At 37.4% G+C, this 14,755-nt stretch overlaps 1 protein-coding gene across 5 annotated transcripts in view; it reads left to right on the top strand.

Annotated features, from left to right (window-relative positions):
- WASF3 (WASP family member 3) overlaps positions 1-14,755 on the top strand; it is a 123,740-nt gene that overhangs the window by 29,880 nt on the left and 79,105 nt on the right. For 2 of the 5 annotated variants that reach the window (XM_081283887.1, XM_081283885.1), the window contains exon 2: positions 11,850-11,897. The exons of the other annotated variants lie outside the window; for them this stretch is intronic. The gene's annotated coding sequence lies outside the window, so the exon portion shown is untranslated. The remainder of the gene's footprint in view (positions 1-11,849; positions 11,898-14,755) is intronic. 5 annotated transcript variants of the gene reach the window in all.

Raw genomic sequence — 14,755 nt, 5'->3', positions numbered from 1 at the left:
TGCTTAGGACCTCACCAAGTTGCTGAGGCTGGCTTTGAACTTGTAATCCTTCTGCCTCAGCCTCCTGAACTACTGGAATTATAGTCATGTGCCACCTTACCTGGCTGCAGTTTTAATGAAGTTTATGATGTTATCAACCTCTGAAAACTGTTTTATTTAACTGATTAATTGCCAACAATAACATTATTCTGGCAGTTTACTTTTTAAAATATATTTTTAGTTGTCAATGGATCTTTATTTTTTTCAATTTTTAAAAAAAATTATTTATATGTGGTTCTGAGAATCAAACCCACTGCCTCACACATGCTAGGCAAGCACTCTGCCACTGAGCCCCAACTCCAGCCCCACAGTTGACTTTTTAAGAAGATAATTTACATTAATTTGAAACATTTTATTTTCAGGACAGATTCCAGAATATTATATTAGGTGTGTGTGTGTGTGTGTGTGTGTGTGTGTGTGTGTGTGTGTTTTGAGTGAATTCTAGTAGTTTTTTTTTCCTTCTTGTAACTGCTATGACAAAATACCAGAGACTATGTGGCTTAAATAGTAGACATTGCTATGATAAAATACTGTAGGCTGTGTGGCCGTTTCAAAGAGTGGGAGAAGCCTAAAGTCAAGGCTCTGGCAGAGTTTGGTTCCTGGCAAGGAATCTTCTCCTCACTTGCATATGAATATTTTGACCTCACATGGCTCTTCCTCTGAGAAAGTGCAGAGAATAAACTTTGGTACCTCTTCTTCTTCTTATAAGGACACCAATCCTCTTGGTTTTGACCATTTTAGCCTTAATAAAGGCCCTTTCTCTAACCACAATTATATTAGGGGTTGGAGCTTCAATATATGAATTGGTTTTAGGAGTGAGAGACATAATTCAGTATGTAATACAATATTTTCTTAATTTTTATACCTCTAACAGGATATTCTTATCAGTTTCTTGAGAATTGTATGTTCAGGATTTTATTTATTTATTACTTAGTTAGTTAGTTGTAGTTGGACATAATACCTTTATTTTGTGGTGCTGAGGATCGAACCCAGCGCTTCACATGTGCTAGGCAAGCACACTACCACTGAGCCACAACTGCAGCCCTCAGGAAATTTTTTCTAAAAGATAATTTTTTTTCTTTTTTTTTTTGCCTGTGTGTATTAACTATCATTGGGTTGTTTTTAAAGGGAGTTTCTGTAGTGTTACACAACTCGGTACAGCATTTTTTTTTTTTTTTGGTGCTTTCCTTCAGTTTAGTCTTTTCACATTTAAACAGTCTAACATTTTGCATTTTAGGAATTGATCTTTAAATTTCTGTAGCATATTGAGTACTGTTTCTAGGTGATGGGTGATGTTGTGATTTGTGGTTTGAAGGGAGTCCCTACCATGCAGTATATTGGTAGGTTCAACGAATGAATGAACAAATTTGAGAGAGAGAGAGAGAGAGAGAGAGAGAGAATATGAGAATGAGTGTGTATGTGTACTGTAACAAAAATGGAAATGCAACAAACCCTCCAACCTCTCTAAAAAACAATCAATGAATCAATCAGCTTGTTATGGAAGGATCCTTTATCTTGTGAATTTTTTACCTGTATGTAGTGTTACTGAGGAGTTGATTTTGGTCCGTACCAGCTCTGTGGAAGCATGGGTCTCCCTAAGCATGTTGCTTTTGCCTATTGAATGGTAATGGTTGGTTGGGAATGAGAAAGACTAGAGGTTATGAAAGTTCTGCCTCATAACCATGCTGAGGAAAAATTATAAAGGATTTTGAAAAAACAAAACATAAAAAAACTCATAGAATTCTAGGAACCTTTTGTCAGCTTCCCCAATGGTGGCATCTTTTATAGCTTATAGTGTAGTAAAAACTAGGAAGTTGATATCTGTCAGTACATTATTGTTAACATCTTAAGGATCTTATTTAGCATTTCCTATATTTTAAGCTGCATCCATGTATGTATGTTTGTATAAAGCTCTGTGCGATTGTATCGTGTATATTTGAATGATTGCCGCAAGTGCTGTTTTATTACCACAAAGATCTCCTTCATGCCATTTCTTTGTATTCTTCTCCATCTCCTTCTCTATCCCTGTTCCCTGTTCTCCATTTGTTAGTCATGTCATTTTTCATACAATATGGAACCTTTTAAGATTTACTTATGTTAAGCAAATGCTGGTAGAATTCTTTCCAGGTTGGTGTATGTATCAATAGTTCATTCCTTTTTATTGCTCACTCAAGTATACCATTGTGTGGATATAGCAGAGTTTGTCCAGCTATTAACCCAAACAATATTTGCATTGTTTCCAGTATTTTGGTATTATAAATAGAGCTGCTATGAACATTGTGTACAGGTTTTTAGATGAATGTTTCCATTTCTCTAGGATAAATACCTGTGAGTATGATCACCGGGTTGAATGGCAAGTGTATGCTTAATTTTATAAGAAACTGATGAGCCATTTTCCACAGTAGCCATACCATTTTTTATTTCTAAGCAGCAGTGTTAGGAGTGATTTATTTTCTTTTTATCCTTACCAGAATTGGGTATTGTCTTAATTTTTATTTTAATTGTTCTAACAGAGTAATGATATTTCATCATGGATTTTATTTGCATTTTCCTAATGGCTCTGATGATACTGACTACCTTTTTATCTGCTTATTTTACCATTCATCTCTTGTTTGGCGAAATGTATCTTGTCTTTTGTATGTTTCATAATTGGATTGTTTGTTTTCATTTTTGTATTTAGTTGTGGGAATTCTTTGTATATACATTTTGCTGGATAAAGAATCCTGTGCAAAGTTGTTTTTCTTTTCCCTCAAAATTTAACCATACCAGGCGACTGTATTCTCACTTTGATTATTTTTGACAAAAGGTAGGCTTTAAATGTTGCTCTTCTTGCATACTATAAGTAGTATGTCTTTTTTTTTCTTCAGATTGCTTTGAAATTTTTCTTTGTCTTTAGTTTTTAGCAGGTTGACTGTGATATGTCTAGATATGGTTTTCTTTGTGTTTTTCTTCCTTGGGGTTGACTGATTTTCTTGGATCTGTGAGTTAATGTCTTTTAGCACATTTGGAAAATTTATAGACATTATTTCTTTGAGTAGAAAGCCAAACTCTTTTCTGCCACACTCTTTTCCTCGTTGGCTTCTGGATTTTTTTCCCCCATTTTTTCTTTTTTTAATCATAGAACTTCTGTATCCAGGTTTCTGGTAAGCTAATTGAATGTGTTCTTTATTTTCAAAGTTAAAATTTTTCATTTATAGTTTTTCTATATGCTTTTTAGTTCCTATTTAATTCTCTTGTAATTCTTTACTTGTTCTTGTTTATCTGCTCATCTTTTCACTAGATTCTTTAGTACACTTATCATAGTTTCATCTATTTTTTAATTGCAATATCAAGGTCAAGTATGAGTCTACCTCTGTTGATTGTTTTCTAATGGATCATGTTTTTATTGTGATTTATTATGTTGTATACTAAAGAATAATGAAGGGCTGGGGATGTGGCTCAAGCGGTAGCGTGCTCGCCTGGCATGTGTGCGGCCCGGGTTCGATCCTCAGCACCATATACCAACAAAGATGTTGTGTCCGCTGAAAACTAAAACATAAATGTTAAAAAAATAATAAAGTCTGAGGAATATCTACTTCCCCCAAAAGGGCCTGTCTTTTCTTTGTCACCCTGTTAATGTGGAGTTCTGAGCTAGGGCAGAGCTTTGTAGTAATATTAGGTACTGGTCACCACTGGCTTTCTATTGCTTTAAGATTGGGATCAGGACTTTGATTTTAGTGGAGCTTTGAATCTGAGCCCCAGCAGGACATTGGTGATCTCCTATGCTTAAGAGCCAAGCTGTCATCTTTCTGAAGAGTGGGAGATTCTTTGTTTTATAGCTTGACTACTTGTGTTTTTGGACACTGTTGAGTTCTTTACTTTCTAGTCTGTGGCTTTCTCCTGCTCAGGAGATCTCTTTTTGTCCTGTTCTTTAGAGGAATTTATCTCAGTTCTTCTGACTTATACCAAATTTCAGCCTCCTACTTTCAGCCAGGGGTGTTCACCGGTGCCAGAGAGACATGATCTCTCAGTTCTCCTGCCCCATATCCTTATGCACTATCCATATGTGTTGCCAGGAAAGACTTGGCAGATGGATGCAGACTTGGCTGTGTGTTAGCGGCTCTTGGTGATTCTAATCCATCATTTTAGCTCACATATGAAAGTTAAAAGTTTGTTAACAGATAAGCTTGTATCTTTTTATCCTTGCCATTGACAGATTCCTTGTTACTCTGCCAGGATTGAAACAGCTATGGATTACTCCTTTCCTCGGAAGATATTGTTGATGTCTGATATTTACTTCATTTAAGTTTCTTTGTGTTCTGAGCTTTAAACCCTTCCTGTGTAATCTTATATAAAATGGAGGTTATAGTCACCCCATGAAATTTGATTCATTTGGAGAAAGAGGACAGAATATTTCCAAAGGTGTCATTTATGAATGAACTGAGCCTTTGCCTCTTAGAAGCTTTGTGGTGGTATTCATTTACTGACTCTGGAAGATACTCATTTGTTAGTTGAATGTTTAAATACCCACCTATCGCATCCTCTTTGGGATCTGAAGATTATGTGATATAATGTATACAGAAATACACAATACACTCCCCACGGCTCTAGTGGCTTGCCTAGAGTTTCTGTAGAGAGATTTTGAAATTTACCTTTTAATAGTGTAATAGAATGGGTACCTGATAATCCCTTTACATTTTAAGAGTTGTCTTTACAGTGAGATTATTTCATTTCAAATAAAAGAAGGACTGGCCAGTGGTTGAAAGTATATTATCTGGAAACATATTTTTGTTTTATTTTGAATGTCAACTTCATTTTTTCCTCCTGTTCTTGGGCAAGGCTCTTGACTCTTCCCTAGTTTCTTCATCTATAAAATGGGAATACTCATAGGGTTGTTATGAGGATTTAGAGACATACACAGAGCATGGAAACAGGGTGCCAGGAGCAGTACCATAGGCTCAGCCAGTGGTAGTGACCATGTTCCTCATTTGTTCCCTTTCAAGTGCCCTATGTTGGGGTAGATACAGTCCTGCTTAGCTTTTCATCTTAGCAAATTTATGCTACAAATCCCAACTAAAAAGATGTTTTAAATAAGAAGCCTTACAGTGCTCATAGGAGCTGGGTTCTCTTCCTTTGTCAGTTGGTAGATATCGGAGATCAGATGTTTCGGTTCCTGTTTTCTCCTTGTGCTGGGTCATCAGCAAAGAGGGACAGGAGTTTCTTCTCTGTATCACTTATTACCTTTAGGAAGAAGTAATGCCACAGAGAATCAGTGGTGACTCCTGCTCAGGTCTTCTGCCCACCTCCCTACTTCTTTCTTTCCTCCTTCCCTTCCTTGTTGGAAGGTTGGTATATATAGGGGAGGGATTGCCTTCTTTGTGACAGGGTAGAGATGACCAGCATATAGTTCTCTTAGGTTGAGAATGCTGAAGTTTAAAAGTTATGTAGGAGAGAGCGCTGTGATATGTTGAATCTCACAATTTTGTTGGTTTCTATAATGACGCTTTTGTATTTTTATGTGCAGTAACTCATTCAGATGCTGTCAAATGTATCTTTAAAATTGCTAATCACTTTTATATTATAAAAGATTTGAGGTCATTAAATTTAAACATTGAGATTAATAAAAATGGTACTAAAATCTGTATTTGTAATACACAATGACATAATTATATGTCTTTGGTATCTGAATTATACAGTATTTATTTTAGGAAATTTCCATGGAATTTATTCATCCAGTAGTTGTGGAACGAGATGGTAAAATAGTGTATGTGACTTGCTGGGGTGCTTTTTGAGTTCAAGCCTGTTGTCTGTCTCTGTGTAGGTTTGTTGCCATTGTAATTTCTTCAGTGCACTATATAAGTGGAGTGCTATAGTCATTTATCATTGCTGGAAGGTTCTACAGAGATGAGGTCTTCCTTTGGGAGAGACGGCTCCTCAAGATTTTGTAAGAAGAATGCTGTTGAGTAAGGGGAATGATGATGGGTGACAGATTCAGGATATTGGTGTCTTTGTGCTTCAAGGTTGACAGATTTGGCTGGTATCTTATGCAGAATTCAAGCTATTCACAGACTACTTTGCAAAAGTAAATCAAGCTTTAAGAAATAAACCTGAGGACCTCAAACATCAAAAATCTACTATCTGTAATATTCTCTTTTCTTTGCCTTTTTGGTAGGTAAATTGGCCATTGTTATCTTTATTGTAAAAATAAAAAAGGAGCTGGGATATCTACTACATCAATCTCTTGTCTAAGCATCCATTACTATTATTTGGAGATAGACCATTCCTACCTGTGTAACCTCAGAGAGGGAGAGGGGGCATGCCATCTGTGCACATAGGGGATGGTATGAGTACTTGGTCCTGGTAATGCTGCTAGGTATGGTAGTTGTGCTTTTTGACCTCCCTCCCTGTCTCTTCACAGGATTCATGTTTTGCTGTGTTCCTTACCATGATAGCTCATCATTCCCCATCTTCTCACTCTGGGGGAGATATTATTGGCTTTATTTTTATAGGTGGGGAGATTGCAGCTCAGACAGTAATAACTGTCCCAAGGCCCAGAGATTTTGGTGGGGATCCAGGAATGGAACTCAGATCTCTAAGTCTTGTACCTCTGATCTTTCCCCTTTTTCCATGCATCCTCCAAGATCATATTGGATTCCACTAATTAAATGATTACTGCCACTCAGCTAATCAGAGATGAGATTTAATGCTAGAGATATTTTGGAGTTACTTTCTAGACAACTAAAGTTTAATGTTCCTTTCTAGGATGTGATTTTTTTCCTTGTTTTTATCTTGTTTTGTGAACTGTAGCATTCTTGTAACGTGGTGGTAAGCCATTTAGCTTTCATTACTTTAGATATAGTGTGAGTTAGAGTTTGACTAGAGGCTCAGGAGAATTGAATGTAGACATGTTGTCAGATGTTATTGCTATGTTTGTCAGTCTATTTGAACACAAGAGAGTCCCCTCTGGGTGGAAGTTTATGGACCCATTTGTTATAGTGGCTGTTACTATACTTTATCCTCAGGGAATAAGAAAAAAAAAAAAACACCTGAAGTTACTTGTTGGATTGCACATGAAATCTTTATGTCAGGTTTAGTGTTATAGTTTGCTGTGAAATATAGATTGATTCTGGAATATGTAAAAATTGTTATGGTAATAATGAAAAAAGCCACCTCTGTAGTGCAGCATTTATGTCTTACTATTTCCTTCTGGTATTGTACACCTTTCCTAAGTATTTTTATGAATTTATATAGTACTTTTCTTTATTTTCTTTTGTCCAAATTTCAGAGTCAGCATAGTTAATGAAATTAAATAAAAATCCTGATTGGGTTGTGCTCTAACTCATGGGTATCCAAAAGTTAGCTCACTGCACCGTGATATTATAGTAGTCCAGGGCATCTGCCACCATTTCAGAGTATGAGCTTGAAGAAAATAAGGGTCAAAGAGAGGTGAGAGTAACTATCATCAAAACTGTTGTTACATTTATCCTTCTCCTAAAACAGCAGTGGAAGTTTTGCATGCAATTAACAGCACTTTCTCTTCTGACCAGTTGTAGAAGGCTCCCCTGAGTAGGTGATGAACTGTTGTACATGTGAGGACAGGTTAGAAAGTCAGGTTTGAGAGTCAAGGTTGGTCTGGCAGATAAAGGTAAGGTTCTAGTACCAGAATAGAAGCCAGGAGAATATTTAGGAATCAAGGTAGTCAAAATAAGTGAATAAAAACATGAGCGGGTGGGTACTCCTGAAGCAACATGCAGTCAGAATCCAGGGATGGTATGTAGTAAGTGTGGAAGAGGGGCAGAAACCCAGCCAGTAAGATGTAAGGCAATTTTGACCCAGTTAAGAAATTCTCTTTTGTAAAATGCAAAAAGAAAACAACAACAAATCAGAATAAGAAATCCTCTTTTTGGCTTATTTATAAGGGTACATGAATGAGATTTTCTGGATGCAGCCAAAGCTAAGAAAGCCTTGCACCCTGGGATGCTTAATCACTGAGCCACATCCCTAGCCCTGTTTGTATTTAGAGACAAGATCTCTCTCACTGAGTTGCTTAGGGCCTCACTAAGTTGCTGAGACGGACATTGAATTCAAGATCCTCCTTCCTCAGACTCCTAAGGCGCTGGGATTGCAGGCGTGTACCACCATGCCCAGCTGACGGCTTGGTTTCTGAAGTTAGGGAATGAAACTTGTCTACTGGACTGCTCATTGACATGTGGCATCATAAACAGAAATTTAGTGTATGCCTATTACATACACTGAATTGGCTCTGGATATTACAAAAACACACAATCCCTGCCCTCTCAGGGCTCCTGATTGAGTTGAGGAGGCAAAGCATAGGTCTCCAAAGGTTAGCCACAGTATACAGCAGCATAAGTTGGTTGGCACATGGGTGATATTCCTTCTATAGAAGTTTGTAGGGAGGGGTGATTCACCCAGGCTAGGATGGTTCCACCAACACACTGAAAAAGATAGAGGGAGTGTTTGGGTCCACTTTTTTGTTGCTGCAACTAAAATATCTGCCCAGAACCATTTTAGGGAAGGAAAAGTTTATTTAGGAGTGCCTGGTTTCAGAGGTCTCAATTCCCAGACAGCAGACCCTGTTCCTCAAGGCTCAAGGTGAGGAAGAGTGTGGAAGAGGGATGCAACTGACATGATGTCAGGAAGCAGAGAGAGCTGGAGCTCACTTGCCAGATACAAATATATACTCCAAAGGCACCCCCCATGCCCCATCTGCTCCTGCCACACTCCCTTCAGTTATCACTAAATCCTATCAGGTGATTAATTTACTGATTGGGTTAGGGCTCCCATAACTCAATCATTTCTTCTCTGAACATTCTTGCATTGTCTCACATGTGACCTTTTGGCGGACACCTTACATCCAAACCATAATTGGGAGTCAGAGATGGAGTTGACTTTTGATAGGTGAATGTCTCCCACCTTTACTTGGCTGTATGATTTTTTTGAACGAGTCTTTTCTTTCTGTGAGCCTGTTTCCTAAATTTTTAGATGGTTAAAGTGATTTCTGACTTGTTGGAGTCAGGGTTGTTGTAGATTAAATGAGATGATTTATGTGAAGACTTTTTGTAAATGGCACTGTGGATTCAAATGTAAGTTGTTAGTAATAATTTGTCATTTGCAATGGAGAGCCTGTTGTATAACAGCTTTAATTCATTCATCATATGCAAATGAGGTGGTGTTCTTGCAATCAGAGGTGTTTAATGAAGGTCATGATTAGAAATAGAGAGAACAAGTCAGGAGACTCTTTTAAGTCAGGTTAGTATATGCCTGAAATTTCACTTATAATCTAATAAATATAATTCGTATTGATAATTAATGTTTAATGTGTCTCTGAAGTGTTTTACAGTTTTTGATTAATAAAAAAGAGGAAATGTATTTCAAGAGTATGTTACTGAGCAGCGAAACACTAAGAGACCATTTAGTAACAAAATTACGTAATGTGTCTCATTCTATATTCTAAAACACACTGTTTTTAACATCTCTTTGAATCAGGGATGAATTCCAGTTATAGGATTCAGTAATTAAAGCAGAGAAAAATAGTTTGGGCAAGGAAATCTTTTCACTTGGGTTGGATCTGTTTCAAGATTTAATCTGTTACCTTTAAGGGCGTCTCTGATAGACACTGGTTTGTAGTCTTTGTGGGGTCAAGAGCAACAGAAGATCAGCCAAGCATAGTGTGTCCCACTTTTAAAAATGGGGAGTTTTAAAAAAATTTGAAATTTTGGAATCTTCTAGCTGGTAAACTTGTTGTATATGTTTTCTACACAATTCTGGACCCTCTAGCCTCACCTTGCTTTTCCTGTTCATGAGCCCTGTTCATCACTTTCTGTCCACCTTGTAAAATGTCCAGTTCTCTGTCTCCTCCTACTACCCTGCCTGCCCCTTTCTTTTCTGCAGTGTTCAGGTTGCCTCTGAGTATTCCAAAGAAAATGGCTTATTGATGCCAAGTGGTGCTAGTCCACATTTGTATTTAATGATTGTGGATTGTTCCGGAATGTTGCTTAAAAGTTGTTTTTTTTTTTTTAACTTGATTCTAGACAGCAGTCTTTCCTCAAGCTGAAAGCCTTATTTTATCATAAACAAGTTATTATTATTTTATCTTTTTATACCCATTGCAAAGAAGCCCATTAACTGTGTGGTTGAATGGAAACAACTGTTCTGTTGACTCAAATTCTCATGCATATTATGCATATTGCCTGTGCAGCATTTAAAAGTGGTGGTCACAGAGCAAGCATGAAATCATTGCGTACAAGGCATGTCTAGCTTTCTCTAGTTGAAGTAGGCAAGGAACACACATCATGATTTATTTTATTACCTAGGCATTGGGGAAATTCATTTATTTGATAAAAGTTTTTTTTTTCCTTTAATATTATCTATGTACCAAGAAAGAAGGAGAATAAGAGAAAATAATAAGAGAGAATTGTTATAGTGAAAAGTTGGATTTTCAGCAATTTGGTTCTTTTTGTTGTAGTAATCAATAAGTGAGCAAATTTAAGACTAGAACAAAACCTGAACTTGTGAAATCATCTTGGTTCTACATTTTTCCTGTGCTTATTTGTTTTGTTCTGGGCCACACTGATCAGGAAATTGCTGTGAACTCCTGTCTGTTTAAAGGCCTGGGAGGACATGGTAGTTTTCCACTCTGGCATATTGCATGATCTGGGTGAGCTAAGCCCCAGGGGCAGGTGGGGTAGTGACATCATATTGCCAAGATCAACTCTTCCAGTACATTATTAGCTCATAATAATACTTCTCTCAGTCTCATCTTTGTAGTTAGGGAAACTTGGGTTTAAATCAACTGCTGTGTAAGCAGAGAAGCCAGCATGACTTGGAATCTGGCTCAAGAGTCCGTAGCATTCTGTGGTGGGCACAGAGAAGGGGAAAAGTGGTAGCTACCAGGCTAGCTTGAGCAGTATCTTGCAGCAGAAATTACCATTGAGTTTCACTAGTAGGAAAGGGGCTAAGGCCTAGCAGTGGATACAGAAAATGCCAGCATTGGGCAGGCTGAGGGTAGGGTGTTCTGATGAAAAGTAGGGGGAACCTATCTTAGAAAGGTAACTGGCAAGTGGAAGTAATGCCCCTATATCTTGTTCCCAGGAATTGAGTATTGTTGCCCCATAGTGCTACAGGACAGGGTGTGTCACATGTGGTGGCAGTGTGAAGAGATGAAAATAAAACTGGTCAGACATTCACTGAGGGAGAGATGGGTCAGGGCAGAGAGAGACTGAGAAGGGTGAGGGCCTTTCCTGCAGGCCTGGGTGGTAAGTGTGGCTCTGAGCAGCATCTAATGGGACCAGCTGGAGACCACTGGGCAGTCCTGCCTCAGATCCCAGGAAACTGGTAAAGTTGTAGGGTTCCACAGAATCTGGGAGACCAGGAAGTGCTGGTTTGAAGTTATAAGGATGTAGGCTTTCACTGAGTACAAAGGAAGCCTTATTTCAGATAGTGACATTTAATGACTGTGGCTACAGATCATGAACTTCCTCTGCCTCCACAGTGTTCAAGCAGAAGTAGGTGGGCTGTTGTGGAGGGGAGCCTCAGTACATGGGGTGTATGGTTCTCAGTCTCTTTCACTATGTGACATTGTTTCAGTCAAATATATGGGCCTGTGCATTTCCTTGAGGATGGATGGACAATACAAGCACTATTTTAAGAGCAAGCTCTGTATCTGTCACTTGATAGCACTGTATTTACATGGTGATGAGCATTTAGCTTTACATTAACTTTGTATAATCTGTGCATCTGAAAAGACAGAAATCAGTCTCTTGATGTCACTGTTCTACATGCAAATTTTAGATCTTTCTTGTTTATTGCAGATGGAATCAGTCTCTGCATGCCTGTCCCTGACCTCACACTTCACACTCTCAGGTCTGTGTGGTATCTTCCTGTACATAGCTTCATCTTTGTGAGAGTCATGGCTACATTCTGCAGCATAGTAGGAGGCTGGTGTCAAAGAGCAGAATTATAACAAATTTAAAGATCTAACTGGATTTTATTTGTGATTCTAGAATCAGGCAACATTTCATTGTATAAAGACAAAATGACTGTTTTCATGAGCTGAGCAGAGGAGGCAGTCTTATGGACAAAAGTGGGTTGAAGACTATAGAAATAAGAACAGAAGAATGGGTTGATTGCTTCAGTTACTTTCCTTATAGAGTTAAAACAGATGGAACTTTATTTTATCGTGCCAGCCCAAGTAAACTGGGCCTTTTTTGATTGGTTTCTGTGAATCTGTATTTAGAAAACTGGCACATTTCAGAGTTCAGTTTGATCACATGGCACCTAGCATGAGTGACTCAGTTCTCAGATTCTCATTTGGTTTGATAAGCTGGAGCCTACTGTAGAAGCTCAGTCCAAAATAATGATCTCCCATAAATTTTGTTTAACACTACTAAACATTTGAATGAATCAGTGCCCAGAACTTTATCTGGGCTATTAGATTATCTGTCCAGGAACTGTTAACCCAAAGATATGAGGCAGTCATAATACATCTCTGCAGAGTTATATTACATCAGGAATTGATTGCCCTTTCTTCACATCTTTCCTAGGCATTTATTGTTCTTTAAATGAAAGAGGAAGAAAATGTTGTTGACCCTTGTATTTAGGTCTGTGATAGACAAGTTTTAAATGCATAAAATACTCAAAACGGGAAAATTATGTGGTTTTATTATTAAAATAAAAGTGCACATAGTGGTTTAGTAAATGTCAGCTAACATTTTTATTTTAATTGATAGTGGTGTTCCTTCTGTTACTTATTTTATTTGTATTTGTGTTTGTTTGCCACTAATTAAATAAAGGGTTCTAAGGGCAAGGACCTTAACTTATTACTTAAGATTGTTTTTGCCTCACTTCCTCTTAAAAGTTTATGTATGTGTTGACTAGGGTGGTGGTGGGGTCTGTTACATGTCTTCATGTGGCTCTGCTGTAAAGATGCAGGACTGTTCTTGGAATGGGAAGTTGAAGCTAAGATAATCAGAGAGGGGTGGGGTGGGGGAATTGCTGTTATTTGTGCTACTCATATGCTTTATACCAAAATTTTGTATTTAACATTTTAATAAGATATGTTTCTCTGAAGTTCATAGTGGCTAAATGTTCTATACAGTTTGAGAGTCTTGTAAGTAAATAGAACTTAATGTGTGAATAGTTAGGATTTGAAGAGAATGTAGAATTTGAGCCTGGTTAAAGAGGTGGTTCTAGGGAATGAAGTACGGAACAAGTCTTTCTGTAGAGAGCCTGTGTAAACTCTGTATGCGCTAGCTTCTGATTTCTGGAAAATTCAGAGGCTTAAGAGAGATGGCAAGGACCAAAATAGTAAACAAATCCAAATACAATCAGATTAGGAGAATATCGGTAGATTAACAGTCTTTTTGACACAACCTATTCTCAGGTTAAACATTTTCACATCACAAGATTCTTTATTTCATATTGACTCTAAATGTAGTGGATAAGTAAGACTATGGGCTTATTACTAGGGAAAACCTTAATATCATTGACCTTATAAAATGCCTTCTAGAACAAAATTAAATATTTTATGAGAAAAATTTAGTTGTCTTTTGTGTCACTGTGCAGAGAAACATAACCAGAAAGTAATTTGTATGCTTCGGAGGCGAATAGTCTGTAATGCAATTGAAATTTCCTGAACTCATGTTATTATTACAAATGGTCTGGTCCTTCCACCTTACTTTTAGAATTTTTTTTTTTAATCAGGTGGTATTATCCTGGCTTGGCTTTGGTCTATGGTTGTTCCCTAAATTATGATTTAAGGTCAGGGTTAGTTGATAGCATTGTGCAGAAAATATAAGTACATCTTTGGTGGGATTTTTGAGGGAGTGTTTCCTTAAATATAAGTTTGTTCCTTCATTCATTCTTCTAATCAACAAATAGCTAGAAGGGAGGTGGGCCTTATTGTCTGATAGAGCATCACAAACACAAGACCAATTTAGAAATTACAGGGCAGGTGTGTTCTTGTTCCATAGGGGGGCACTGCCAGCACAATGTAGAGATTAAACCACAGATGTGAACAGAATTGGAATGATGGTGTTTCATGGAAATGTGCACCTCTGAGCTGGCAGTATTGTACCTCTTAGTAGAGATGTTGTGTTTCATACTTTATAACCTTGATCTATAACTTCAAAGGACTGATGCCTGTCACTTGGCAATGAGGCTACACACTTAAAAAGGGAAGTTAAATTCTTCAAGACCTTTGTGGTGCCTGACTTAGGTATGTTAGCAGCTGGATAAGAAAGGGGAGGGGAGCATCTTTATTTATCCAAAAGGAGACAGCCCAGTATAGTTAAAAACAGTGACTCTAGTTGGAGAAACTTGTCCTGACACTTCTTTTTCCCCCTGGCTGTGTGATCCTGGGCAAATCACCTTCTGTTCCTCAAGTTCTTCATTTTTAATGGAAGAACTTGCCTCTCAAGACTTAAGTTAAATGTATGTGAAATATTAGTATTATGATTGATCCTGACTACAGCATTTACCAAATAATAGCTAATAACAAAAGTAATAATAATAATAATAATAATAATGACAATCCAATAACAATAATAATAATCTAATAATATTATTTATTTATTATTATATTAATTTATTATTAGATTATTATAATAATAATATAATAATAATAATATTAATAACAACAACAACAAAAGTAATAATGGAAGAATTCCTAAACATCCAGAAAACATAGCCGGCATTGAACACTTTCCTCACTCTTAGG

This window comes from Spermophilus citellus, assembly GCF_964194105.1.
Source record: "Spermophilus citellus genome assembly, chromosome: 1".
In the NCBI taxonomy this organism is placed as follows: Eukaryota; Metazoa; Chordata; class Mammalia; order Rodentia; family Sciuridae; genus Spermophilus; species Spermophilus citellus.
This window is presented reverse-complemented; position numbering and strand designations above follow the sequence as displayed.